Source organism: Piliocolobus tephrosceles, chromosome 5 (assembly GCF_002776525.5).
Source record: "Piliocolobus tephrosceles isolate RC106 chromosome 5, ASM277652v3, whole genome shotgun sequence".
Classification (NCBI taxonomy): Eukaryota; Metazoa; Chordata; class Mammalia; order Primates; family Cercopithecidae; genus Piliocolobus; species Piliocolobus tephrosceles.
In genome coordinates, this window is record NC_045438.1 from 111,733,813 (window position 1) to 111,750,801 (window position 16,989).

At 40.9% G+C, this 16,989-nt stretch overlaps 1 long non-coding RNA gene across 1 annotated transcript; it reads left to right on the top strand.

The window, feature by feature from the left end:
• The first annotated feature begins 222 nt into the window (after nt 1-222).
• On the top strand, nt 223-3,029 carry LOC111549759. Its single transcript, XR_002733822.1, has 3 exons — nt 223-266; nt 904-1,124; nt 1,850-3,029. It is a non-coding gene; the product is annotated as an uncharacterized LOC111549759 (long non-coding RNA).
• Nucleotides 3,030-16,989: the final 13,960 nt, after the last annotated feature.

Below are 16,989 nucleotides of genomic sequence, written 5' to 3' on the forward strand. Positions count from 1 at the left end.
GTTACTAGAGTGGGCCTTAATCCACTATGACTGATGGCCTCATAAGAGAAGAGAATGCCACGTGGAAACAAAAATACACAGGGAGAAGATGACTGTGCAACAACAGAGGCAGAGATTGGAGTGAAACAGCTGTAAGCCAGGGAACACCAAGGATTGCCGAGAGCCACCAGAAGCTGGGAAGGGGCAAGGAAGGACTCTCCCTACAGCCTTCAGAGAGAGGATGGCTCTACCAATGTCTTGATTTCAAACTTCCAGTCTCCAGAACTGTGAGAGAATAAATTTTCGTTGTTCTTGGTATATTATAACCATAGCCCTAAGAAGCAAATACAGAGGCAAAGAGTAATCTCATCCTACTGGGATTAGGGCCAGGTTTCCGGTAAGAGATGACATATAAATTGAACTTTGAAGAACTTATACCATCTAAATGGTAGGAAATGTGGTTTCCTATTTACGTGATGATAGTATTCATCATCTGTTGAGAATCCACCATGTGCCAGGTATTGCACTAGGAGTCATTCATATATAAACAGATTGGACTCTGGCTTATATACAGAAGTCATCTAGACCTCACCTCCCTCCTTGACCCTCCCCCTTGTATCCCACAGTGGTTGATATGTATATAATGTTTAGTTTAGTAAATAGAAGAGGAAGATTGGTTTGGGGGCTGGGAGAGCTGTGAAGGGAAGAGGGGAAGAGGGTGAAGCAGAGGGCAAAGCATCTATTCCCTTTCTGACCTCCTTCTAGAAAGATGGTGGAAGCAGTTTCCAGAACCTCTATGAGTTGTTTTGTTTACATGTGAAACCAGCTGAGGAAATACTCAAAGAGACTCTCAGAGGCTCTAGGCACAAGCCCAGCACATTTGGGGCTGAGCCAGGGAAGGACATTCTCCTCTCTGCACCACAGAGGCCAAATGGAGGCTTCCCAAGGACAAGACTCTTTGGGAACACTAAGAGGCAACACCCTTGGCATGGGCTACGTTCTCATGATGGACAGTGACCCTGAAAAGTTTCAGCCTTGGCAAAGCCTGAGCAAGTGACCCTGCAAGCAGAAGCTGGACATGTGGGAGCTGTGGCAGAAGCAAAATAACAAGGCGGAAGACCATGGCAACTGCGAAAGAAAGACTGGTGAGCAGGGGAACTTCTTTGGAAACTTCTAGAAATAACTGGAAATAATTTGAAGGGGGTTCATTTCTTTCAGTCAAGTAGGAAGGGGATTTATGCCATAAATATCGGTATGTAAAAAAAAGACAACTGGCAGATGAGGCCTGGAACACATGGATCAGGCACAGATTTCTAATATATCCAACTGAAATTCATCATTATCCCCTTTCCACTTTACCAGCAAGAAAACTGAAGCTCAGGAGGTTAAATAACTTTCCCAGCCAGTAACTCTGTAAGTGACTGAATCGGAAATAAATCCATGTGTGTCTGCCAGTAAAGCCAGTACTCTTTCTACTATACCACACTGTTGATCTGGGCAACAGTAGGGAAAATTTGACACTTGCAAGGAGCTTGGAAAAGAACACAGTAGGTCAGGGTACTAGCCAGGGTCCTGGCAGAAAACAGAACTCAAGCCAAAGTATTCAAATGAAGGGACTTTAACAAAGATACTAGTGACATAGCTGTGGGCAGGATTAAGGGAATTAGCAAGAGATGTTGAGACACCCAGAGACCAGCAATAGAAGGAAACCACTCCTAGACAGACCTAGTGAGAGCTGGTGAGACCTACAGCCACAGAAGACAGGCCACCAGCAGGATCTATAATGGTGGAGGGAGCCTGCCAGAGAGTTGGCTCCAAAGCAGAAAGGGACTGGGGAAAAAATAACACAACCTTTCCTTTTATCTCCCAGTCTCCTGCTGCTGCCACCATTGGCTGCGCCCCTACCTGGAAACCAGCTATCAAGGGAGCCGGGGGCAATAGGTGGCAGGAATCAGAGACTCCTGGAAACAGAAGAGGAAGAGGACACTGCCATGGAGAACAGAGAAGTTGAGGCCATGTGCTAGGCTTGTCCTGTTTTGCTCTTAGATGTATTCTCTGTCCCCATTCTACCCTGTTCGTATCACAGAGAATTACTTTTTCCTTGTTCCTTTGCCCTCTGGTTTCTGGGTCAGTTCAGCCATTGGATGGCCCTGAAGAGAGAGCAGAAAGGAAGAAGCTAGGTATTTCTTCCCACTTCTCTCAGCTTCAAGTATTGTCTCTGGCAGCAGCCATCTCTTCTATGGACCCAGCTCTTGCTCCAAGAGTTTCTCTGGTTCCAGCTTCTCCCTGGTGGCCTGGCTCCTTTTGTCCCTTAAGCTTTAGGCAGTGGTAGTAGCTTTCTGCTCTTGATAATCTCAAGGATACCTTACTCTCCCACTTTGGGCTTCTTACCTTTGTCATCTCCTGGTATTAAATCTCTTCTTTAAAATATCAAGAATATTTAGAATCCTGACTGATAGAGGAAACTCTCACATGGGAGAGCCTCAACCTTCCCAGAAAAGCATGAGGGGAATAAATATAAACATGACTTGCATATCATAAATATGGAAAAACTTCCATTGAATCTGTCACTGCTGTGTGCCTATTCCCTCCTCTCACTGGGGCCTCCAGTCCCTCAATCACCAGTGTTCTGGTCCACTTTTTAGCCTGGCTTGCCCTTCATATCCCTGGAAATCATGAACAATCATATCAACAATATTCTATTAGAATTCTTGATTTTCCTGCTGACTTGTCCTCCTGCTGTAGCTATTCTGTCAGTCCCTATCCTTAAGTACAATAAATTATCTATTTTCTCTCTTCCTGCTTTTTTTACTGGACAAAGGAACACTACCTGGCCCAAATTTCTTCTGGGATGTTTGCCCTGTTACTTATATCCATTGTACCCATTTCCAACAACCATGCACCCATGGCTTTACCCAGAGTCCCTGGAATCTTTTCAGTTCATGTAAACTTAAAATTTATGCAAAGGAAATCCACTAAGGATTGGAGACCAAAAAACAAATGTATGACATCATGCTATAATTTCACACACAGAGAATTATTTTAAAAATGGAATGGGTTCATAAAAATGAGATAAATTGCTGATATGTAAAACCCATCATAGAAAAATCAGTATGTTATTAAAACAGTTATTCATAAAATAATTCACCACATTTTTCACTTTAGAATACCAAACCCCCACCATGCATTTGGAATTTAATTCAATTTACAAAGTTTCCATTTGCCCACAACTCTTCAGGACCACATGCCTTTTCCAACTCAAATATATTTCAAGGTCCAATATCAATGGTTTAGATATATATTAAGACATGTCAGACAGAGATTCTGTCTGCTCCACTATATGCTTTTGTTTTTGGAGCTGGGATGCAGTTTAATCTGCTTGTTAAACACAAAGATGTGGTAGATTGCATTATTGGTTCTGATTCTTTCCTATACTGTATCTGTGCCCTTCACCATTGACTTTGGAGTCCCTCTCATGTTGAAGGTTAGATTTCATGGAGTAGTTATTGAGGAACGCTCTTGGAAACAGCCATTTTAAGGGAGTGAGGGAAGCAAGATTGTCACAGAGAAAAATGGGACTAATTTAGTTGCAACCCGGGCCTCACTCAATCCTATGGGAAGCTCTGATGCTAGGATAGCCCTTCAGAGATGTCTTGAATTGAGGTAAGGGGTCAGACCTCATACTCATATCTGACTAGTCTTTGGATATGGCTTGACCGTGGGGGCACCCTTGGGCAAGGCAGTGCCCTTCAGCTGAGGACAATTCCTGGTGGGCAGTGGGATGGGGACTCCAGGGTGAGGGTGGAGGTGAGAGGATGGGAGTCAGTGGACTTGGTGAGCCATCAGCAGCAGGCAATATTCCTAGAAGCTGATAAAGTAAGTGCCTTGGTTCTGGAAAGGGACCAGGAAGTGCACCTCAGCATCTACTACATTCCACAAAGGTGAAGCATATCTCAGTTGGGCACAGTGGTGCACACTTGTAGTCCCAGCAATGCAGGATGATCCCTTGAGCTCAGGCATTTGAGTACAACCTAGTCAATAGTCAGATCCTTATCTCTTAAAAAAAAATGAGGTGTGTCTCTTTGCTCTTTGACATTAGGCTCAGCCTTGTAACTTGCCTTGACCAACAGGATGAGGCAGAAATTAGTGCACCAGTTCCAAGCCTAGGCCTTGACCTTGCATATTTCCAATTTTCTTCTTACACATGTCCAGGGTAACCTACTGGTCTCAGGAGGAAGATGAGAGGCATATAGAACAGAGCTACCCCAGCCACCTAGCCTAGCCCAGCTTAAATCAGCCAACCCCAAGATGACTCATAGATCCTACTGGTCTTGTGTGATGTGGTTTGTTATGCATTGATAGCAAGTCAATACAATAGGCTCAGACTCAAAAGTCAGGTCTGTTCCAGTGCCATGTACTTCTAGCTTGTGACCTACTTGTGACCTTCAACAATTTTCCCAACCTTTCTTCTAAACCTCAGATTTATCCTTGATATAGAAATAATCATGTCTGCTTTATGATGTTGCTATAATATAGCCATGTGTTTACCATGATACATAGCAACTTAGAAGCACTGAATTACTATAAGTTATAGTCAATATTTGTATTATATTTTATTTCTAGGTGCAAAAATCCTGTAACTAGAAGATATTGCTGGCAAAGGGAAATAGCAAAACATAGGTCAGTCTCCATTGCTTTCCCATCCTTGAGGCTGCTCCTATCCTGCTCTCTGCCCTCCAAGAGTCTAGGTTCTGGGAGTGGAGGAGATGGTAGAGCTGAGTCTAACAACTATAGGGTAAATTGGAGTATCAGCCCTCTGAGTTCTAGGACTATTGAGCCAAAGATAATATCAGATGGAAGAGGGAAAAAAGAAGAGGGGATAGATACCCTTAGTCTTACTCTGGCCTTTTTCTGTGGGTTCTAGGCTCTTGGGCTTTCTTAACTTTGCATAAGATGGTATCCTAACAGGTCAAGAATGGCCTGCAGTGGAGGGGTGAGTGGGTTGGGTTGGGGGCTGGGGGGCCCTCACTGTGCAACCACTTCAAACATTACTGTAGGTGGAGAATTTTCACTTACTGAAACTCTACTGCCAAGTTTTGGCAGGGTGCTTGGCTTTTGTTCTCTTCCTTTTAAAGCTGACAAGGAAAAGCAAAGTGCAGAAATAGTGTTAACCAAATAAAGAGACACTATGCCTTTTTTTTTAAACCTCATTTGCGTCAGAAAATCCATTCCCAGATGAGCCATAACTAGACAAGACTGTACATATCCCACATCTTACAAGAGAAAGTTGTATGGGCAGCCCTCATATTTTACGGGTTCAAGCCATGGTTCTAAAGGGAGTTGAGACTGAAAATCTTCACATCTCTATCTCCAAAATCTTAACGGTAGCACTCTACTCCCAGTTGTTAGGTTATTTCATTTTAAACATGGGTGGAACTCACAGTTGAATGTCTTGTTTCTTCACTTCCCAAATTCCTAAAACAGCTACTCTTTGTTTGTAATGGTGCTGGGGGGAAAAAAAGAGAGAGAGAGAGAGAGAAGAGAAAAAGGAAAACAGTACATTCCTGAAACATTACAAAAGACCAGCAGATGAGAATCAAATGCAGCATACTGGAGAGAATCCTGGGGAAGGACCAAGGCAGGGCTGCTCAAACTTGTGTTCGGAGACAACTTAACAAAAGAGGAGGACAAAACAATAACCCTTGGGATATCTAGAAATATAAATGAAAATGAAAATAGCTAACATTAGGGAGCATTTACTATGAATCACCCACTGTTCCAACATTTAACATATACTTGTCACTTAATTCTCATGATAACTCTATGAGGGAGATGATATTATTCCCATTTTACAGATGAGAAACTGAGACATAAAAAGGCTAAGCAACTTGCCCCAGGGCACACAGTTAGAAAAGGGAGGAGCTAAGTTTCAGTCTTGCCCCAAAGCCTATGGTTTCAACCACAGGTTGCCATGAGTAGTTTACCACCAGTTCAAAATTCCATTAAAGTTGTGCCTTAAAAATGCCTACAGTCCAGGTGTAATGGCTCATGCCTGTAATCCCAGTACTTTGGGAGGCCGAGGCGGGCAGATCACCTGAGGTCGGGAGTTCGAGACCAGCCTGACCAACATGGAGAAACTCTGTCTCTACTAAAAATACAAAATTAGCTGGGCGTAGTGGTGGGTGCCTGTAATCCCAGCTATTCAGGAGCCTGAGGCAGGAGAATCGCTTGAACCCAGGAGGTGGAGGTTGCAGTGAGCTGAAATTGCGCCATTGCCCTCCAGCCTGGGCGACAAGAGCAAGACTCCGTCTCAAAACAAACAAACAAAAAAATGCCTACAGATATTTTATTCTGTTCCATAGTATTTTCTTTTTTCTTTTAAGATAAAAAATACTTCTTTCAAAGATTTTCATCTACATTTTTCAGTGTCCTGCTTTCACTTTCTCTTTAAGTAAATCTTCAAGGAGAACTCTTGCTTCAAGAAGGTACACCAGTTGTTTCTTGTGTGCCCAGATTGAGAAGCACTGGCCCAGGGTGGCTAGCTGACCCAAGAAAAACAAAAATACCTATGTTATATCTGTCAGAATTAATTAGGCCAATTAACCAAATAGATAAGAAAGATTAAGTCCCCCCCGCCAATGTCAAGGCAACTGAAACTAAAGGGTTGTGGCTAAAATGGAATTGAACAAAATAGGTTAATTGGGTAATTTAGCAGTAGGTAGGAGATTAGACTAGCACACCAGTTAGACAGATGAAATTCACCATGGCTACACTCAAAATAAGCATAAGCCTTGAAAATAAGGCAGAGCATCTGATGAGTAGGATATTTTTAGTTTGGACTAAGATATAAGAACGTGTGTGTGTGTGTGTGTGTGTGAGAGAGAGAGAGAGAGAAAGAGAAAGGAAAAACAAAACTGTGTGTGTGTGCCTGCATGGTGTGTGTGTGTGTGTGTGTGTGTGTGTGTGAGTAAGAGAAAGAGAGAAAGAAAACTTGGAGAAGAAACAAAAGTCTGCTTTTGTTAGAAAAAATAATACAATCCAATGGGGAAAAAGCACAGAATTTAGGGCCAATTAAATCATAAGTTAGAATATTACATCTAATTCTATATAATAATGTGACTTGAGTTATTTTATCAAGTCTAAGACACCGTAAATGATAACATTCATACAAATTTCAATGATTTAAAGTATGTTTAAATTTGATCTTATAATGGAAGAAATACAATAACTATTGCCAATTGCAAAATGAAGATAATACATAAGATAGCCCTGCAAGGTGATGGTGAGGGGTAAATGAGGTAGCATATGCCTGACATATGGTAGGGCCTCAGGAAATACAAGTATTATTATTTCTATCATCTTTGGCCAAAAACAAGTTATTTGTCTTTTTCCTCCAAATAATATTTTATTTTTGCTGTTTTGCTGCACAATTTTACATTACAAAAGATGTAGGTACTTACTTCATCACAATTGTAATCAGTATGCTGATGTATAAAGCAAGACAGTATTTATCCTTCCAAGATTTTTCTATGCTTGTACATCTAATGTGTGTGTGTGTGTGTGTGTGTCTAAATTGCTTTTAAAAATTTGTTTACTCGCATTTGAGCCCCCTTAGGGCATTTCACACTGCACTGTGTAATAGATAAAGACTCACACTAGAGGAGACATAATTCATTAATTCTCTTTTTAAAAAGTGCTTGGTGACTCATAGGTGGGAACTGAACAATGACATCACTTGGACTCGGGAAGGGGAACATCACACATCGGGGCCTATCATGGGGAGGGGGGAGGGGGGAGGGATTGCATTGGGAGTTATACCTGATATAAATGACGAATTGAAGGGTGCTGACGAGTTGATGGGTGCAGCACACCAACATGGCACAAGTATACATATGTAACAAACCTGCACGTTATGCACATGTACCCTAGAACTTAAAGTATAATAACAAAAAAAAAAGTGCTTGGTGCTATCAATGAAATGAATATAAATTATGCCATTCCTATACTTAAGGGCTTAAAAAAGTCTAGTAGTGTCTTATTCATAGTTGTATCTGCCATAACAGCCTTGAAGATTTTATGATCATTCTAACTAGATGTTCTCTTTCCTACCTTTACAAGTTCATGAATTTCCGTATTATGCTTATGATTTAAATGAGACATGGCTGCATACTGTGGTTATTTATGTTTACATCTTATCAACTTTATCACTCCCCAACCAGTGTAAAAATGGAAAAGGCAGGTTGTGGCAATGACCCAGCACTGACCATTGGAAATAGGATGGAAATATAGGGATGCAAGTAAATTGAGAGTAATTCTTTCTCTTTTTTTGAGATGGAGTCCCGCTCTGTCACCCAGGCTGGAGTGCAGTGGTGTGATCTCAGCTCACTGCAAGCTCCGCCTCCCGGGTTCATGCCATTCTCCTGACTCAGCCTTCCGAGTAGCTGGGACTACAGGCATCCACCACCACGCCCGGCTAATTTTTTGTATTTTTTTAGTGGAGACGGGGTTTCACCATGTTAGCCAGGATGGTCTCTATCTCCTGACCTTGTGATCTGCCCGCCTCAGCCTCCCAAAGTGCTGGGATTACAGGCCTGAGCCACCACACCCGGCCCAGTGGAGAGTAATTCTAATAATCAACTCTGGATTCCAGGCAGTATAGAGAAGGTCTAGAAGCCAAGAAGAGATCAAAAGGTGAATTAAATAAAGAAATCAAGGTGACCAAACTGTTTCCGGACCAAGCCGAGGGTCAGGGTGCCTATTCTTGCAACCCAATAATGAAGAGAGTTTATTTATGTAACTGGGTACAAGGAAAAGACCTGGAAAATATCGCTAGGCCAACTCCAAGTTACAAAGTTTTCCAGAGCTTATATACCTTCTAAGCTATCTGTCTGTGTGTTCATGTACATTCATCTAAAGACGTAAGTGATAAACTTCTTCTAATCCATAACTAAGATCTGAATCCTAAAGACCTTCCTCTGGAGCCTCAGTAAATTTACTTAATCCTAATGGGTCCAGGTGCTGGGTGATTACCCTTATCTTCTCTCCTGCTAATCATGGAGGTTTGGGGAGTTTCTTTAGACCCCCAATAAACTTGTTTGTGGAGGTCTGGGGAGTTTCTTCAGACCTCCAATGAAACTTGTTTAATCCTAAACAGGTCCTGTTAAGAATTCATTTGTTATCTTGTCACACTTCAAGGCCCAGGAAAGTCCTGGGCAAAACTCTTGGTGGGCTTTTGTTACATTCCAGCCTTTGTATAAGGGCACGGGCTCTATCAGCTGTTAATATTTAACTTGGCCACTCCGTCAGTGCTGAAACAGCTGTTCCAGCGGCCTGTGTTAGTGAGACCTGGCCTGCCACAAAACTGTCCTTGTGCTCAAAGAACAGGTGAAATTGTGGTGAGGAAGTGTGAGAATTGGAAGGAGTGGAAGTTAGGGTTACAGAGAAGTTGCAGTAGCAAAGGAAACAGTGGGCTTGTTGCCATAATATCTTCCAAAAGTGTATATATGTGGTGACTGGGTTGTTAGTTGGAGAGGGCATGGTATAGGTTATGGCCAGGGGTTGCAAAGGAAGTTGAGCATTTTCATCAGTAATGATGTAGAACAATGATTCTCAAAGTGTGGTTGCCAGATCAGCAGCATGAATGTCACCTAGGAACTTGTTAGAAATGAAATTCTAGGCTCTACTCCAAACCCAGTGAATCAGAAATGAGGATGAAACTCAGAAATCTGTGTTTTAACAAGCCTTCCAAATGATGATGTTCACTAAAGTTGGACAACTGTTGGTTTAGAAGTTGTAGTGCAGACAGCTGAACAACAGTTCACCACCTAGCCATCATCATCACCACAACAATGTCATCACAACAATGTCTTTGGTAACCTGTGACACTGGGATTTCAATTAAAGCCAAAAACTAGAAGGAGCATTAAGGCTAAGAAGCAAAAGGCAACTTTTCTACTTTCCAACTTTCTCTGGAGGAATAGAGAAATCTGTTTACGATGGCACAAGGGTTTCAGAGGCAGCCCTGAATGTTGACTCTCCTCCTGTCCTAAGTCTTTGTGTGGGCTCAGACTTCCTTGTTAGAAACTAGAGACAGGAGAATATAGGGAGAGTAGCTGCATTAATAATTATAATATCAGTATTTCATAACAACCATGATTACACTATTGATATATATATATACACACACACACATATATATACACACGTAATTAGTAACTGTTAATCCAGGTTCAATCATAAAAACTACCAAGAGGACGAGCTCCATGACCTCGGTGCTGAAGGGTGGGAGCAGCCCTCTGCACAATTATAGTACCAGCTAGAACAGATACAGCCACATGGACTAATGATTTTCCAGTTTATCCTTAGACTTAACCAAAATCAGGCCAGTAGCATATTAACAAGCCCACCATACCCAAGAAGCATTAAAGTTTCTGAATTTGGTATAAACTTTCTGATTTATAGACCGTAGTTTATAGTCTTGCACTCGTGATCTCCTCCTTGCTCTGATCCAAAACCTTCCAAAACTGCCTCAGAGATCATTCTCTAAATGGAGCTACCATTTAGAGATACCACAGATCACTTTAGCCCTAATTACACTTTGCCCCTAACTACTGTTTATTTTATTTTTTTAACTTGCATGTTGTTTTTCTTAGGAAATTGAGGAGGGGACCCTGAAACTCAAACAACTGGGAATGGTGCCTACAGAGTTAATTATAGTTGAACACTCTCCTTTCCCTGGCTAAACTTCAGCTTTGTTCTTGGCTCTCTGCACTCCTGAGTCACAGGAATGTAAACACGGGGAACCTCCTCCTCTTTATCTTGTCTGTTTCTTTCAATGTCGCCCTTATTCTAATATTTCTATTTCTATAACTACTGAACCCAATACCTATCTTTCCTTCCATAAACAGATCTGCTTTCTGCTCAATACAACCCACAGTGGAAAAGGCAACATGATGAGATGAGGCATCCATAATGAGAGGTTCAAGGATTGAAAAAGAACAGTGAGAATGCCAGTTCAAGGATTGAAAAAGAACAGTGAGAATGCTGCAGTGAGAATGCCAGTTTGGCCAATTTGTTAACATGCATGTCAGTACAGAGTTGCAATTAAGAAGGCAAGAGCGAGGCCAGGTGCGGTGGCTCATGTCTGTGATCCCAGCACTTTGGGAGACTGAGGCGGGCAGACCACCTGAGGTCAGGAGTTCGAGATCAGCCTGGCCAATATGGCGAAACCCCATTTACACTAAAAATACAAAAAATAGCCGGGCGTGGTGGCGCGTGGCTGTAATCCCAACTACTTGGGAGGCCGAGGCAGGAGAATCGCTTGAACCTGGGAGGCAGAGGTTGCAGTGAGCCAAGATTGCGCCACTGCACTCCAGCCTCAGCGACAAAGCAAGACTGCGTCTCAAACAAACAAACAAAAAAAAGAAGGCGAGCGCTTGGAAACTCAAGAGACTACAGTTCCAAAATTAGATTAGCCGTTTGATCTTGGAAATAATAATAGTAACTATCTCATAGGCTTGTTGTGGGATTAAATAATGCATATAAAAGTGCATAGCAGAGTTCCCAGTACATAGCAAGCCTCAATAAATGGTAACTCGGAGTTTGCATTTCTTGTGAATAAATGACACATTCTGTAGACCAATTAAAGACAATGCTTATCACAGAATCAAGAGATAAATGAAGATTTCCTTCTATAAACATACATGTATTCCTGAGGAAGGAGAGATTATTAAGTTTTTGGATAGGATTAAGACAGGAATACAGTCAGCATTATATTATGATTAATTCAAAGGGCAAATAAGACATGGTCTTCATCTTCAATGGGGCAAGATATGGAGTTTGAAAAGCTGAAAATTAATGCTAGGCAACTGTACAAGCAAGGCTAAAGGTTGCTTGATTGATTGAATCAAGCCATGCAGGAATTCAGAACTCGAGAATAATTAATTAAGAGTGTAGTTAATTAAGGACATCTTCACCAAACAGGTGAAATTGGAAGGAAGTTTACAGTTGAATTTTAGAAGGAAAGTTGATAAGCTACTGTAATAACCTGGATGCTGCCCCTAAGAAAGCAGGAAATATGCATTCTGATGAGAAAATAATAAAGCTGATGGGAAAGAAGAAGACTGGATGATTTTCTTCAAATATATGAAGATCTAATATATGAAATAAAAATGTCTGCTTGAATAATATATCCTTTAATGGGATCTGCCCAGCTCATTTCCCCTTCTGTATAAATGGCCCCAACCCATAAGAATGACTACTGCACCTGCGTTTGATGTACATAACTTATGCCTCCCCAGTGTCAGTTAATAGAACCAAGGGAAATCATCTGATCCAAGCTAGGTAGTCAGATTTTGTCTTCTAGAAATTTGAGACTGATTCAACAGAGGAGTCAAAAACCTAGGGGATGACTGATCCACTAAATGAAAGAGACCTGAGCCACCAAATGACTGCACAGGCAGAGAACATCCCTGCCAACCTTCATTAGACAGACACAGCAAGAAATTAACCTTTATTGTGGTAGGCCGCTGAGATTTGGGAGTTGTTTGTAACTGCGGTTCACCTACCTCAACTAATACAGTAAGTTAGAATATATGTCACCTCTAAATATCTCTTCAAACTTTAGATTTATTGATAAAAGTAAGATTTTTAAAAAATCTTGTCTATAAATGATCTGTAAATGGATCAAGGAGAGAAAGGAAATGGAGGCAGAGAACTCAAGTTACAAATCTGACACAGAAATTTAGCTTCAATGTAATAGGAGCCTGAGTTTGGGGGCAGGAAAGAAACAGAAAAGAAGACATGGCTGGGAAGAAGATTATAAGAGAGAAATAAAAACAACCACAGGTTGAGTATCCTTCATTTGAAATGCTTGAGACAAGAAGTGTTTCAGATTTATGATATTTTTCAGATTTTGGAATGTTTGCGTTATATCGGTTGAGAATCACAAATCTAAAATCCCAAAATTTGACATGCTGCAGTGAGCATTTCCTTTGGACATAATATCGATGCTCAAAAAGTTTTTAATTTTGGAGCATTAAGGATTTGGGGTTTTAAGATTTGGGATGTTCAACCTGTAATTCGATGTGATGAGTGAACAGGGGAAGGAGTCAGATACTACTTCATCTTGTACCACTCCTTGCTTGCCCACCAAGTTCCTGTTGCGTTCAGTATCTTGAACCCACTGAGCCATCTCCCACCTCAGGATATTTACTCATGCCCTTCCTTCTGTTTGCAATTATTTTACTCCTTGTTTTCATATGGCTAACTAACTGTTGCCTATTCTGAGGTCTCCACACAAATGTCATTTTCAGAAAGTTGTCCTCCTTGACTCCTCAATCTAAATTATGTCATCCTGCTTTTCATACCCCCCCGATTTTTCTTTCACAGTATTTATTATAAGTTACTGCTTAATTTGTAATTTTATATATCTATATCTATGTAGGCATTTGTTTATTTGAAGTTGATTTGTTCACTTGAATTATAAGTATCATAAGGATAGTGGTCATGTCTCTTTTATTTTATATTTTATACCCAATGCCCAGGACAGTACCTGACACAAGTAAATACCTAATACATATTTTCTCAGTAAGTGAATGAATAAACTCTGAGATTTCAAATCTGAAGCACTAGAAAAATGACACATATTGTCTGAATCAGTGTTCACATATTGGAGAAATACCAGTATTTGTAAAACCAGATAATTAATGACTTAGGTAATGAAAAACCAGGCAAGGAACATCGATTGTCTGGTGCAGTGTCCAGGCACACAGGACTAGGTCAATAAACAAACAATTGTTCCATTCCTCCATCTCTCAGGATGTGTGCTCCAAACCACCAGATGAACAATCTAAGCCACTGTGGAACTTGCACCAACACAGGAAGATACACATTTAGATACTGGTCTTCCCAATAGCAGGAAGGCCAAGAACTAGTTCAGGCAGAGTGTAGTAATGCCAGGGGTGTCAGGCTCATGGCAGAGCAACACCCCACCTTGCAGTCACAATATTCCATTTAAATTCTTCTCTCAGGTCTAGGTCCTTAAACTCAGTGTGCCGTCTCCAGTCTCCATCCAATTTGTAACTCCAAGCCTTTGACCAGCACGTTAGCATAGGTATTCTTTTCTTGTTGTTTTTTGTTTGTTTGTTTGTTTGTTTTTGAGACGGAGTTTCTCTCTTGTTACCCAGGCTAGAGTGCAATGGCATGGTCTTGGCTCACTGCAACCTCTGCCTCCCAGGTTCAAGCAATTCTCCTGCCTCAGCCTCCTGGGTAGCCAGGATTACAGGCACGCACCACCACGCCAGGCTAATTTTTGTGTTTTTAGTAGAGAAGGGGTTTCACCACGTTGGTCAGGCTGGCCTTGAACTCCTGATCTCAAGTGATCCACCTGCCTCAGCCCCCAAAGTGCTGGGATTAGAGGCATGAGCCACCATGCCCAACCTAACCTGGGTATTCTTTATGTCACATTAGATAACCTATAACCCATCTTGGCAAACCTGACCCTACTTGGACTGGGCAGTTTTATGCTATGCTTACCCTCAATCTAAGCTAGTCTTAGCCTTGAAACAAGTAATCCGACTAGAAAAAGACTTCTTTCTCCCACATCTGACCTAATATTCATAATAAAGAAAAATTGCTCTGCAAATATGTAGGGGGAAATATGCTTTTTTGCAGAAGCAGGGAAGGAAAGGAAGAGCTAGTTCAGATTTTCACTCCTTACAAAATGTTCACATTATTACATGTAAGCATGTCACATCCTAGAAGCAAATGTTTTGGGAGAGGAATTATTTTTAAAATTTTTTGGTGTCATAGTCTAACCTTTCAAATTTTCATGTTTTCATAATTGTCCTTTGATCATGGTTCAAAGCTAACTAAATCTTTTTTTCCCCAGTATATTAAGGTGGCTTCAAAAGTGGGGCAGTGAGGTGGCCAGCGGTTCCGCGAGAACAATGCGCTAAGCAAATTGACATGTGTGTTGTTCAATAAATTCTGTTATTTTGAAGTAATACATTAAGGATATTAAACGGAAATCACTAACCCACTGTAAGGTACGTTCCAAACATTGCATTTTATCTCAAACTGCTATTGAGGCAGGAGAATAGGGTCTGGAGCCAGGGAGCCTAAGGCTGATTCATGCTGACTGGATATCAGAGGCTACTCCCTTTTAAACCCCTCCTTTTGCCGAGGGGAAGTTGAAAAATGAAAGTACCTCTGACTGGTCCCCTCCTGCAACCAATCAGACTAGTTGTGGGCCTATTCTTCATTCTGATTGGTCCCCTCCAACAACCAATCAGACTGGTAGTGGGCCACTACTTTATTTGCATAGAATGAATGAACCAATTGGAAACCTCTAAAAGGTATTTAAACCCCAGAAAATTCTATTACCTATGCTCTTAAGCCACTTGCTCAATCCTGCTCCCACCCTATAGATGTACTTTTGTTTAAAATAAATCTCTGCTTTTTGCTGCCTTGCTTTGTTTGTGCGTTTTGTTCAATTATTTGTTCAAAACACCAAGAACCTGGACAACCATCCTCAACCTATAACACTATTAAATGAAAATTAAAGGAGTATAAGACTGAATCTAATATTGCTAGTGAAAGACAATTAAGTTAGTTAATAGGTGTGATTTATTGCTCTCTATGGCTAGCAAAATGAACTTGAAGATCTCTTTGTAATTTAAAGAAGTTGGCTCAATTTCAAATTGCTCCTACCATCTGTTTCCAGTGTTAACTTGCTGGATGCCTGGGTATTCTTCTTCCTTGACCAACTCTCTGCCATTATAATTCAAAGTCACATCTAAATACACTTGCATACATCTGCTCATGCCACATGACTATGTAACATGTAATCCAAGATCTTATGTACATTCCTTAATTCCTCACCTGGTCTTATTTTGATCATTGATACCCGATCCAATTATTTTTTGGCTAAATTCAAAATTCTAAAGCAAACATTGAATTATATGCTGTATTAACTAATGTACTGTATTCAGGATCTTGATTTTTCTTTAGTTTCATTATTTCCGGATTTCAGAATGAAACTCATGCTCACCCACTAGCTAGGGCTACAAACGTATCCAGAATGACAGAGTTTATTTTTAAAAGCCCCAATAGTAGGATTCCCTTCTAGGGGAAATCCTTTGAGTCATACAGAAATTAGTTACCAAAGGTTTCTAGACCATGTCAAAAGGAAACCTCAAGATTCTTTAAATTACTACTTGAAAATTTGTAGTGTCCAAAATGACAACCTAAGATAGGATTTTCATAGTGCCATGAAACACCTTCTCACACAGACCAACCACATAGAGAACATTTTCATCTCTTCTGCAGCACCTATAAATGTGAATTTATACTATTTCAGCAGTTTTTGCTATTTCTCATGGGTGCCTTTAACATTTATCTAGTGCTCAAAATACACCAAAAATAATTTTGCTCTGAAGAAGCCTCAACTATAACTCTGTAATTTATTTCCTAATACTTTTTAATCTTCCTTCAAAGCTTACTCATTGATGGATAATTATTAAGCACTTTTCAAATTCTCAAAATTATGTGTGGTATAAAACAGAGCCTTGAAATTTGACAAGCCCTAAAACTCATTACAATCTATCTAGACCTGAGAAATGATGAATAATCATACACCACTCAGTCAATGTCACCGCTAGATGTAATGGCAATGAAGGAGGGCTAGCCTGAAAGGGATAAACCTAGTTGCCCAGCCATGTAGGAGAGACAATGGATACCCTAGGTGTAGGCAATCAAGAAATTAAGTCCAGGGAGATCATCTGGGACAGGAAGGAGCACATGAGTACTCTATGGGCAGATGTAAAAACTGCCAGGTGAGAGAATGGGCAGGCAGTAGAAATGGTTATCTTGATAGACATTCACTCAGCTCTCCTTGGGCTGCGCCTCCCTGTTCGAGCTGGTTGGTTATCATATCACAGTGTTCTCTCTTCTCTCACCATTCCCCATTCACCTGGGTACAGGCATGGATTTATTAAACAGGCTTAGTTAG